Here is a 13,552-nt window from a genome sequence, read left to right as displayed (position 1 = left end):
TGCAGTCACCACCCCCCCATGCCCAGCAGGCACTTTCTCCCTGACCCAAGCCTGACTCTATGCCCAGAGAATGTTATCAAAGAGACACCTGACCCAGAGACAACTATGTAAAAAAGACAACACAGAGGAGTCAGCAGCCTGAGCCAATAGGACCTTGGGAGGGGGTATAAAGGCAGGTCTAACTTCCTTAATAAACAAGTCTACAGCATGTTCTGCTAAGGAGTGACCCCTGGTGCCTGACTTGTTGGTGCTGCTTCTTCTCACCCTCCCCTAATGGGTGTCGGAGTAGGGTAGCCCGCAACAGTGGCCTAGAAAGACATTGCTGACCTACCCTTCTCTAACATTACCTCATGCGTCTCTCACTTAGTTCTTGACACTAAGTCCTCCTCAATATCTCTGCATTTGATTCCCGGAGACTGTGTATCTGCCAAGATTGGTGCTCCGAGAATCCAGTTCTACACGCCCCGTATGCACCTGTGGCCACGCCCAAATGGGCATACTCAGCGCCACAGGTACCTAGAGATCTCTCCCAACAGTCCATCTGTACCGAGCTCCCCAACCCTCCCCACTCCATGTATCTGTATAGCTTGGCCCTTCACTTCCTTTGCTCTTGCCTTCGTGACCACTCTGCTTAAAGTCTAAGATGAATTTCCATACCAATACGTTTTCTCTATTTTGTAATTGTAATTTGCAATCTAATTGTGTCAGTCATCTTTCCATTACTGTAACAAATACCAAAGATAATAAACTCATAAAGAGAAAAGGTATATGGCTCACAGTTTTGGAGATTTTAGGCCACAGTTGACTGGCTCCGTTGCTTTGGGTCTGTGACAAGGTAGCACATACAAGTGAAAGACCAAAACTCATTTCTAGGAAGCAAGAAGGTGGGGCTGGTCAGTGACCTCTAGCTTCCATTTTTTCTTTTTCTTTTTTCTTTTTTTAAGACCTTAAGACATGGCCTCATCATATCTCACTTGCTTGCTTAGGACTCCCTGTGTAGACCAAGCTGATCTGAACTCAAAGATCTGCTTGCCTTTGCCTCCAGAGTACTGAGGTTAAAGGTATGCACCACCACATTGGGCTTAGGGCTTTACTTTTTAAATCTTCCATCTCCTCTCAACAGTACAGTAAAACAGAGACCAAGCCTCCAACAAGAGGGCTTTTGGGTAATGCTCCAGATCTCTAGATGTAAACCATCCAAGTCATGAAATGTACTCCTAAATAACGTTAGCATCTGTATAGCCTTACTGGAATGGGAGTTCCAGACAGACAGAGATTTTTATATGCCCCATGCTATCTCACTAACAAACCTAGAATGTTCCCTGACGTAGAATTCACATGCATGAATGGATGATGGCTTTGACCCAGTGGGTATAGATGTCTCCATGTCTGAAATATGGTAATCAGTACACTTGACCTAGATAGTTATTCTGCAAGAAATATGTGTGTTAACACAATATACACAAATTGCAAATATTCATGACTAAGAAAAACATAACTGATATTTATTAAAAAGAACAATTGCTGTACCAATCACGTTTCTAAATACATGGTGGTATACAGATGTTTAGCTGTGCTACTGTGTTCACATTGTAAAGGAGAAAAGGAAGCCCAGAAAAGTCCCATTTGCCCAAGCATTCGAATTAGTAGAAGCAGAGTTTGAGTGCAGGCAGCAGAATTCTGGAGTGCTCACACCCTTAAATGCTACTGTACACCTCACCTCTTCTCTAGAATGAATATTATCAGAGGAATGTCTGCAGAATGACTAACTCCTAATCAGTAGACAACAACTAATGTTCACTGTCCTGCTGTCTCTGATGATAACTACATTCCTCAAAGGACAAGGGGTCATTTGATTCATATTTATGTGACTCACACTCTAGGGCTTGGGGGATAGAGAAAGGGGCTATCAGAAAGTACTTATTTAACATGATTTTTAGAGTCACTAAATGCAGCAGGGACTCTCTTGATGAGTCAGTGTGGTTTTCCCTCTGTTTTATATTATCAGGGCAGCCTGAAGACATCAGAGATCCACCTTGAAGGTACAAGTGGTAAACTGAATTAAATGAAATATTAAAATGAGACCTTTAATGTCTTAACACATCAAAGGGGTCACTCAATAAATAACTCCTACTAGCCATAGTATCAGATTTATTTTTAGTCATGATGTTTTATAAACATAAACTAAATGATAGAAAGACCTAAACTCTTGCCTTTTATTTTTTCATTTCTTAGGTCCCATTTTATATTGTATTCACTTATTTACTCTAAGTAACTCAGGCTGGATGTGTAACTGAGGCTGGTCTTGAACTTCCGATCCTCTCACCTCCATCTTCGGAATGTTGGGATTGCAGAACCCATTATACCCACTTTATGGGATGCTGGGGATTGAACCCAGGACCTTGTGCATGTGAGGCAAGTGCGTTACCAACTGAGATACACCCCCACCCCGCCCCAAGCTACAACCCACTTCTTGGTTCTTTAAGTAAAATTCCCTCTTTCATCACAAATCAGAGCTCAGAGTTCTGCCATTCCTAATCATCCACTTAGGGTACTGGGCTGGAAACCACACAACATTCTTTCCTTTGTTGTTTACCTCTCGGGGATCAAACTGACTATAAAACTTGTTCTTATTTGGCTGTATTTTTCAATTTTCAAGTTGAGAAATATAAAGTTTTGTCACATGTGCACACACACAACAACAACTAATATAATTCTGACAATAAAAGAGCGGCTAAAGGTATCACCATTCCTGATTTTAAAATATTTAAAGAGCTATAGTAATGAGGACAGCATGGTATTGTCACAAGAACAGACACATTTATCAATAAAATAGAATTGAAGACCTGTCCACACACCCATGGACACCTGATTTTTAACAAAGAAGCCAAAAATATGCATTGGAGAAAAGACAGCATCTTCAACAAATGGTGCTGGGCAAACCAGCTAGCTGCATGAGAAGAATGCAAATAGATCCACTCCATAACCCTACAAAAAAATCAACTGCAAATGGATCAAAATCCTCAACTTAGATCCGATTGTACAAATCTGATAGAAAAGAAAGTAGGGGATGTGCTTAAATTCATTGACACAGAAAAGGACTTTTTGAACAGAACCATGATAGCACAGACATTAAGATCAACAATTAATAAATGGGACCTCATGAAATTGAAACTCTTCAGTATAGCAAAGGACACTGTCATTCAAGTGAAGAGGCAGCCTATAGAATGGGAAGAAAACCTTTACCAACCATGCACCTGACAGAGAGTTAGTATGTAGAAAATATAAAGAACTAAAAAACAAACTGGACATCAAAGAAACAAAGAACCCAATTTTAAAATGGGCTACATATCTAAAGAGAGACCTTTCAAGAGATGAGACACAAATGGCTGAGGAAAACTTAAAAAGTGTTCAGTATCTTTAACCATCAGGGAAATGAAAGTTAAAACTACTTACTCCAGTCAGAATATCCAAGATCAATAAAACAGTTAACAGTACATGTTGCTGAGGATGCAGAGGAGGGGCAACACTTCTTTGTTCCTTATGGGAGTGCAAACTGGCATTTCCACTATGAAAGTCAAGGTGGAAGTACCTCAAAAGCCTGAAAGTCAATTTACTACAAGATCTAGCAATACCATTCTTGGGCCTATACCAAAAGACTATCTTACTACAGAGAAACTTGTCCATCCATGTTCATTGTTGTTCTACTAATAATATCTGAAATTGGAAACAGTTTTATGTCCATCAGCTGATATATTGGTAATGAAAATGTAGTAGATTTATACAATGGGATTATTGAGGGGTTGAGAAAAATGAAATTATGAAATTTGAGGTAAATGAATGAAGCTGGAAACAACCATTCTGAGTGAAATAACATGGAATCAGCAAGATAAGCATTGCATGTTTTCTCTTCTATGTAGATGTCAGATTTCAAGCTTTAGATATGTGTTTTATTTAGAATATCCACAGAGTCTGGGTAGCTAGTAAAGAACCAGAGGGGAGGAATGGGTCTTCCAAAGAGGGGAAAATAGAAAATAAATTTATGAAGAGATAAAGGGAAAATAAAACAGCAGAGTTAAATGCAGTAGGGAAAGAGAGAAAAAGGTAGAGGAGGGAATATGAGAAAGAATAATTAATACTAAAGCCTTGTTGGAAAGCCTCCTATTGGAAAAACTTTCTAAAATATGTATATAAATGAAATTTATGGGAGTTAATCTTTTAATGGGGAAGAAAATGACCCAACTAGATATCATTAAAAAAAAGCCCGAGTTCTATCTTTTTGAGTTCTTGGCCATAGACTACCCTGCCAAATATTAAAGTCTCTTGTCAAGACTGTTAGTTATCCTCCACAGGCTGATGGTTAGACCCTACTGCTGAAGATACCATATCCTTAGAACATAGACCATGAAGAAATTGGGCTGATACAGTACTAGAGACTTCAGCCTTGCAGACTGTTGTTCATAGAGGTGAAAGGTGTTAAATTTGCTCCTGGTGGATAAAAGTAATCATCAATGCCACCCAGTTACAGGCACTGTGAGCTATGATAGCATCCTGCCTGCAGGATATGCCATACTTTTGCTTTCTTAAAAGAGCTATCATCTGTTTTCACATGGGAGTTGAAATCATTGCCAAGGAGAACTATGTCTGATTATTGCCATAGAGGGTGTATCTTACAAATGGTGATACTTTCTACCACATAAGGGTGGTATAAATGTTATGAGGGTAACTAACCATTTTTGATTAGTTTTAAGGTGCCTTTCATGAGATAGAAATCATACCTAACACAGGTAATGAGACCAAAACTCTGAGGCTAGATGTATTGGTCAAGGACCCTAAGGGAAAACCTACTACTATTATTCTGCTAAATGAACATAGCACTTAAATGACTTCTAATGACATACTGTGTTCTCTATTAATCGTTTCATCACTCAGTTCTCATCAGAGAAGCTTATTCATGCAGTAGATGATAATTAACATAAAGACCCACAACTGAACATTGTGAAGAAAGTGATTCACTTTGGAGCACTCAGTCATAAATTATTGTAAGAACCAGAGGTGGAAGGGAGGAGTAGAAATGCTGAGTTGGGGGAAGAATAGAGGAGAACAGGATAAGAGATACCATATCAGAGGGAGCCATTATAGGTCCAAGGAGAGATCTGGCACTAGGGAGATTTCCAGGGATCTACAAAGATGACACGAACTGACAATCTAGGCAATGGTGGAGAGGATACCCTAAATGCCCTTCCCTTATAAGGAGACTGATGACTACTTTATATGCCATCCTAGAGCCCTCATCCAGTGGCTGATGGAAGCAGAGGCAGACACCCACAGATATACACTGAACTGAACTCTGGAACCTAGTTGCAGAGATGGAGGAATGAAGATCAAAGGGGACAGTACCAGGCTGGTGAAACCCACAGAAACAGCTGGCCTGAACAAGGGGGAGCATCCACCCCAGACTGCTGTCTGGGAGGCCAGTAAAGGACTGTTCCAGACCCCTGAACATGGATGTCAATGAGGAGGTCTCGGCACTCTATGGGGCCCCTGGTAGAGGCTCAGTATTTTTCCCTGGTGTAAGAAAGGACTTTGAGAGCCTATCCCACGTGAAGGGATGCACTATTGGCCTGGACACATGGGGGAGGGCCTAGGCCCAGCCCAGGATGATGTGGTGGACTTTGGAGAGTCCCTGTGGAGGGCCCTACCCTGCCTGGGGAGTGGAGGGGAGGTAGGATGGGGGGGAATGTGGGGGATTTGGAAGGAGGTTGGGGGGAGGGGAGGGAGAAGGGATTGACATGTGAAATAAGCTTCTTCCTAATTTGAACTAATAAAAAATAAAAGAACCAGAGGTGGTAGATGACTCAAATAAAGTGTCTTCCAGACAAAAAAGAGCTGAAATACATATGAACTTGCAGCGACTGAGATAGTACACACAAGACCCACATGAGTTCGAGCTAGATAAAATCCTATTGGGGAGAAAATGGAGTGGCCACAGTGCTCCACCCTTAAGCAGGAAGCTATTGGCAATGGATAGCTGCTGAGAGGGAAAATCCATTTTCTGTAATGGAATGACAACTGGTATATCAACAATAGTCTAGGACAGGCCCCAAATTCAGGCATCAGGGACCAATATAAATCCAACTTAATTTTTTTTTGTATTTTTTTATTGTGGATTTTGTAGAAGAAGATCTGGGAGGAATTGGGGGAAGGGAAAGATTATAATCAAAGTAGATTGCATGAAATCCTCAAAAAAAAAATAAATATTAGAAAAGAGTTACATATGGATTATCCCACTTGGAATTTATATTATTGTTGTTATTGACACAATCTTATGATCCTCTTGCTTCAGTCTCCAAATGCTGATATTACAGACATATAAGCCACTTTGAAATGCTGGGGATAATTTTGTGATTGTTCCTTGTGATTTACAAACACTAGGTGGACCTGATAGAGTTCTGCATCTTGAATCAGTATATCTCTTCCTTTCTCTGTAGTGAGAGCTACCAAATATTTAGAGCCTTTAATCAGCCTCCAACACTTTTAGCAACTGTTTGCACTGCTGTCTTCAAATAGTGGAACTTTTCGGAGTGCTATGGAGAAGCAGTTGATTTGGAGGCAGGCAGGCCTAAGTTTAAACCATGACTTGTTACCAGCCATGCCATTTGAATGCATTGTTTACCCTCAGTGAGAAATAAATGGCTATTCTGAAAAACTTATACTATGACTAACATGATAATGTCCAAACCAGTCCCTCCCACCCTCCAACAGAAGATAGATAGCACAAAGGGAACAATAAAAAGGAAAGTTTGCAGCCACCTTGCCCTTCTGTGTAGCTGTTGCTAATGGCATTGGTCATTATACTGTACCTTATCCTGGGTAAACTGAGTGCCATGTCATATCTTCCTTTTAGAACTTAGTGCCAAGACAATTGATCTCTCTCTTTAAAAATGTATGTACTTTCATTTCTTAGAAAAGTTGTCACCCATTTTCACATAGACTTGTAACCCTTGTTAAAGGGAATTACATAAACCAATGGTTCTTTTCATATCCGGGGATCCAGGAAGCCCAGAGGCAAGCTTCTATCAAATTGTTCTATAATAATAGTATTTTTTTTTACCTCTTATACCTTTTCTGTGTCATTGATGTCTTTTTATTCCAATAACTTTATTGGATGCTTAGATTTTCACTCTATGTTCTCAAATACGTATTTAAATAGATACACTGCAACATACTAGTTATTTAGGTTAACACCAGAAAATGAGCCAAAATTAAAATAGAATCAGTTTAACCTCCCAAAGACATAGAAGAACAAATGCCTTGCTTTTTTGTTGTTGTTTGTTTTTTTAGTTTTTTTTGGGGGGGGTGGTGGTGGTCGAGACAGGATGTCTCTGTGTGCCCTGACTGTCATGGAACTCATTGTAGACCAGGCTGGCCTCAAACTCAGAGATTCACCTGCTTCTGCCTCCTGAGTCCTGGATTTAAAAGCATGCACCACCACTGCCTGGCTAGATGCCTTGTTTTTGTTTTTGTTTTGTTTTTGTAAATCTCTTTGGCACATGAGATAACCATGCCCAAAGTGATGCTTTTAAGCTTAAGCTAATATAAGATTTGTCTTCTGATTAAAAGAAAGGTCTAAATCCATTTGCCCTGGTGAATTTGTGCATCAAAATGGTGTGTGTGTGTATGTGTGTGTGTGTGTGTGTGTGTGTGCGCGCGCGAGAGAGAGAGAGAGAGAGAGAGAGAGAGAGAGAGAGGAGAGAGAGAGGAGGGAGGGAGGGAGGGAGGGAGGGAGGGAGGGAGGGAGGGGGAGGGGGGAGGGAGGGAGGGAGGGAGGGAGGGAGGGAGAGAGAGAGAGAGAGAGAGAGAGAGAGAGAGAGAGAGAAAGAAAGAAAGAGAGAAAGAGAGAGAGAGAGAATCTACTGATTAATGTGTCCCAGCTGCATTTACTCTGGCTCACTTTTCTAATCATAATCAGTTTTCATGCATGAAGGGCTTAAAACAAAGAGGTGGGTTTTCTATGCTATTTTTTTTTTATTACAGGAAATTAGAGCTCTTTGTTTCTTGATACTGGAGGGAGCATAGGTCCTCTCCTGCCTTATGGTTTTTATTCTTCCTTCCATTTGAATTTCTCCATCTGTCAAATTATCTTATGCCAGGGTTTCCAGTTCATCTGTAATAATGAATGTAATGTACTGGAGATGTCTGATAGTTCAGAGGAGGGGACCAGGGTTCAGACATGGGAAATGTCAAAACAGAGTCTTTACTAAGCGCCACCCTGTTCTATTTAGTGTGCTTAGATGTGGGGATGATGACCTGTCTCTCCATGGAGGCTTTCCTGACCAGCATAGAACTATAACACAGTATAAAACATGACACAAATGAGTATAGATAGCAGAGTTTCTGTGGTCAATGAGTTTATCAGAGAAGAAAGCAGATTCGACCTTCATATTACAGGAAAAGGGCTTTCAGGGCAGAGTATGGTGTGAGCAATACAGGAAGACAGGAGATATGGGGGTGAGGTGGGGGTTGAAGGTATGGTGAGTAGCAGCCTGTGGAGAAGAATGAATGTAGGAGGGAGAGGGAGGTTAAGATCGAAGAATCTGGGGTCAGATTTGGGAGTGGGGGTTGGGGAAACATGGGATTGAATTTCAGACTTCATATCTAATACCATTTAAATTATATCATTTATATATAATATATATCATTTATATATATATATATATATATATATATATATATATATTTAGAACTTGCTCTAAGTTGTTCCTAAGTTTTTCCTTGCCTGACAAACACAGAAAGAAACTGTAGGAAGTAGAGTCTGGTTATACATGGAAGAGAATGCAAGAGAAAGGTGAGTTCCAGCTATAAAATTTATAGTCCAGTAAAGCCCTGGAAATGTTATTTCCTGTGTCAAACTAGAGGTGTTGCCCTCACCAAGGATGCTCAACTGAACATTCTCAGATGCAGTTTGGAATCTCCCATTTCTCACAGCCATCTTATTTTTCTCATGTTATACTGACTCCACAGTTAGAGATCTTAAAGTTCTTACAGAAATAAGCATGAAACAGGTATGATTGAGTTGTTGAACCAAGTTTCAGTGTGGTAGTTTGAATGAAAACGGTCCCCAAAGGTTCATAGGGAGACAAACTATTGGGAGGTGTGGCCTCGTTGGAGGAAGCATGTCACTGGGGGTGGGCTTTGAGGTTTCAAATGTTCAAACCAGGCCTAGAATCTTTCTCTTCCTGTTGCGGATGTAGAACTCTCAGGTACGTCTCCAGTACCATGTTTGCCTGAGTGCTGCCATGCTTCCTGCCATGATAGTGTACAAAACCTCTAAAAGTGTTAGCAAGCCTCATTGAAATGCTTTCCATTCAAAGAATTGCTGTGGTCATGTTGTCTCTTCCCAGCAATAGAAACCATAACTAAGACAGTTGGGCTGGAAATTCAGTGATATACCCAACTGTGTCCCAGAGGCTGAGGCCTGTTTGCTTGACCTTTTGTAAATGTCCCACTTTACAGGGATACTTTCACTATTTCTCTCAAAGGATTGAGAAAGCTAGCCATTCAAACCATCGTTTATGACTCCTAGCTCTGAATGGAGATTACATTTTAGTTCTCAGAGTGTGTCAATGGATTAAAGAACTAATTCCAATGCTGACAATGATGTGTATGACTGCTACCATGACTTTAGACTTACTTGAATTCCTAACTATTCTCTAGAACAGGAATTTTTGTAAGTTTCAAGTGATTCCTGAAGAAGATGATTGAAATACATTTATTATGTTCAAATAGGGAAAACACACAAACACACATACACACAAACATAAATGAACAAACAAATGCCGTTTGTAAGACATTCTCTTATTTCTGATTTCCAGAGATTGATTCCTTAGGTATCAGTATTATATTTACAAGAATGACATAACTTCTAGAGAGCCTGGCATGGGGGAATGAAACTGTAATCCCAGAATGCAGCAGACAGAGGGAGGACATCATGAGTTCTGGGTCATCCCTGGTGACATAGTGAGGCCCTGTCTCGAAAAACAAAACAGCCCACAAAACTAAAAAAGCAACCAAAAGGCATTACTAGAACTTTAGCATAATTATAGGAATGAACTATACCTTCATTGTTAATATTAGCATTACCAGAAGTTTCACAAGTTAATACATGTGAGGAAAGTTATAGACATTGAAATGAATTTGCTGCCCAAGAAGCATATAGGAGTATGTCTAAAGTGGGCATTTCTTTTCTACACCAGGATGATGAGAAGGTTTTCTGGGTGTCTATTTCCTCTGAAAGCCAAATCCTAGAAGGCATCTGGGGACCTTCTCTATTGCCTCCCACCTCCACAGCTGAAGTGCTGGAGGAAAACCACAGAACTTCACTCTCTAAGTCTGTTGAGCATTAACAAGCAATCAACAAAAGTTCTTTGGCAGTTTAGTGTTTCCTTGCTGAAGAAAGCTGCTTTGGTCCCACATCCAAAGGCTATCAAAGTGACTATCCATGTGGAAAATTCTTTACAAGGCAGTTTTGAGGGGTCCTATCCATGGAGTATAATATTACCAATGACAAATAATTCACTGACAATTACTTCCCAAAAGAAAGTTGTAGCTTTCATGGGCCATTAGCATTTCTTGCAAAATGTTCAGTGACTTTGCAAATCAGGCACACTGTGGTCTATTGGAGATATTGATCCCTTCTTTTCCACTCTAATCCTCAGTACAGTCCTCAGTACAAGAGAGAAGGGCAGAAGGGGTACATGTGGAGCAGTGTGGAGTTCATGCACTCCATCACAACATTGAGACATCCCTTGAGCACAGTGGACCACACAAATGTAGACAGCATCATCACCTTCCCCAGGCCCATTCCAGTCCTCCTTCTTTATTGTGTTCCAAAATTAATTAATGGAAGATCAGCCTCATCTCTAGTCACCCAACTCCTCCATCTGGAAAAGGTCTTCATTCTTCCTAACCCTTGGTAACAATCCATTGTGGAATCACATCACTTCTAAAGCGTAGCTGCATTTGTTCATTTGGTTGTTTAGCGGCATTGGGGCCAGAGTCTCTCACACAGTAGGAAAGCACTTTATCACCAAGCCATACTTCTCAGTTTTACCTCATGCGTACTGCCGTCAGTATCTTCTCTCCATCTCACTTCCTTCATTGATCATTTGTTATTTTAACTCTCATTCCTAGAGATGGACAATCATAAGAGCGAAGGGGGTGGAGCCTCATCTGGCCTGGGGATGGGTGGACAGAGGGGGTTAAGTGCAAGACTCAACAAATCAGGGGAAGGTGTAAGAATCTGCAGGGGAACCTAAAATCCACAGGTTGAGAAAAAGAGTGGATGTATCAAACCTAAGATCCTGAGCACGGGTGGGGGGATCTCTAAGGAATTACTGAGATTTGTTTGTTTGTCTTTAAAACTACATATATTGGAGCCAGAGATATGGCTCAGTGTTAGGAGCATATGTTTTTCTTTCAGATGACCCAGGTTTGATTCCCATCGCACATGGCAGCTCACAACTCCAGTTCTGGGGAATCTAACATTCTCTCTGACCTCTGGCACCAGGCATGCACAAGGTGCACAGACACACATGCAAACAAATATTCATAGACATAAAATAAAATAAATAAATCCTTAAAATTTGCATATATTGTGGGTGTGCCTGTGCACATACATGCATGCGTTTCACATGAACACACATATGAAAGTGTGGAAGTCAGAGGATAAGTTATGGGAGTTGGTTTTTTCATCCTACCATGTGGGTCCTAGGGATGAAACTCAAGTCTTTGGGCTTGTCAGCAGATGCCTTTACTAACTGAGTCATAGAAAGCCCATTAATTCATTTTTTGAAGCTTGACTTTATTGTTGAATGTCAAGTCTCAGGAGGTAGAGACAGCAAACATTGGAATGATAATTTCCTAAATGAAGCTTCTAATCTTTTTACTACCAATTAAAAGCTTTAGTTTTTTTTTATTGATTTCCTTCCATCTCCACAAAATTCCAGCTTTGTGAGGGTAGGTGTCTAACTCACCCCATATGTTCACTTCTCTGACTCAGACTACTGAAACACTATAATACATTGGTTGAATGAATGATTTTATAAATTGGCCATCCATAGTGAAAATTTAATCTCATTGTTGTAGCTATGCAACTCTTCAGTGGCCCTCAGCCCATTTAGGTTTGAGACAAAACTAAGAATTCTCAGTGTAGCATGAGAATAGGGGCATGGGCGTAAGCCTTCTGGTTACTCCAGGTTGTCTCCCTCCTAACAGACTGCCTTATCCCTTCCCACGAGAAGGAATTCTACCTGAGTAAACTGTTCTCATGTGTCCCACTGTTCACATCTTCAGAATCAGTTTACCCAATGTCTGTCAACTGAAAAGCTATCTTCTTCAGAAAGTGTTTTTCCAGCTCCATGTCTGGTCTTGGCTAGGTAGCAAAGTATTTCATACTGCTGTGTTGTAATCTTTCTCTTTCATCTTATTTCTCAAGATACACATTCCCTACCATATGCAGACTTTCAAACTCTCGCAAAAGAGTCTGAGAATTCCCTCTGTTTATACAGAAATACAGTGGGGGGGAGGAAAAAGGGGGGAAGAGAGTGAATATGAATCTATGCTTGCTTTCATTTTCTTTTGCTGGAGAACCTTAGCATTGAAGCTTTCAATTGAACTCCTTGATTCTAGAACTAAACAGAATGACTAAGTGAAATACTAAATCTCGTTTGAAATCACAGTTTCCTAACACAAGGGGATTCTGAGGTGCTGAGATAATCTCAGCACCTCCTGTATCTCCAAGTCCAGCAGTTACTTGATCACTTGATTCAGAATAAAATTAATGAGGAACATACACATTTTATGAGTCCATTTGTTCTTTTTGAATAGTAAGGAATACTTTATGAGGATTTATAAAGCCTTGTGAGCTGGAAGGAGTTGAGAACAGCCTGCTCCTTCCTGGGAGGAAACACCAGGATCAGTGTTCTGTTAGAGCCAGTTCCTGGTGCCTTTCTCTGTAAAACTCACAACATTCATTTTTGTGTGAATGGTGATTTAAAAAGACTGATGGGTAGATGGATATTACCTCTTTACAGTAGCTACCTTGATTTAAACTGATCTTCAACATGTTTTTGGTGAGGTAGGCAACTGACCTGTAAAATAGCATGTAATGAAAGCAACAGCTGGGGTTGTCTGCCTCAGGCTATCTTCCATATTTCTTGTACTTGCTATATATACTTGAGGAGTCCAGCTAATGGTGATTTGGATGAGTAGGTCCCCAGTGGGTTCCTTTATTTGAACCCTTGGTCCCCAGTTGGTGGCATTGTTTGGGAGGTTTAGGAGGTGTATTCTTGTTGGAAGACATGTCATAGCAAGGGTGGGAGTCTTTTTAGAGTTTAAAGTCTTGAACCACTCCTAGCTTGCTGTCTCTGCTTTGTGCTTGCAAGTCAAGATGTAAGCTCTCAGCTTCTGCTCCAGTTGTCATGCCTACTGCTTCTGCCATGCCTCTGTGCCATGATGGATTCTTATGGCCCTGGAATTGTATGAGCAAGTA

Source organism: Cricetulus griseus, chromosome 4, assembly GCF_003668045.3.
Source record: "Cricetulus griseus strain 17A/GY chromosome 4, alternate assembly CriGri-PICRH-1.0, whole genome shotgun sequence".
Classification (NCBI taxonomy): domain Eukaryota; kingdom Metazoa; phylum Chordata; class Mammalia; order Rodentia; family Cricetidae; genus Cricetulus; species Cricetulus griseus.
This window is presented reverse-complemented; position numbering follows the sequence as displayed.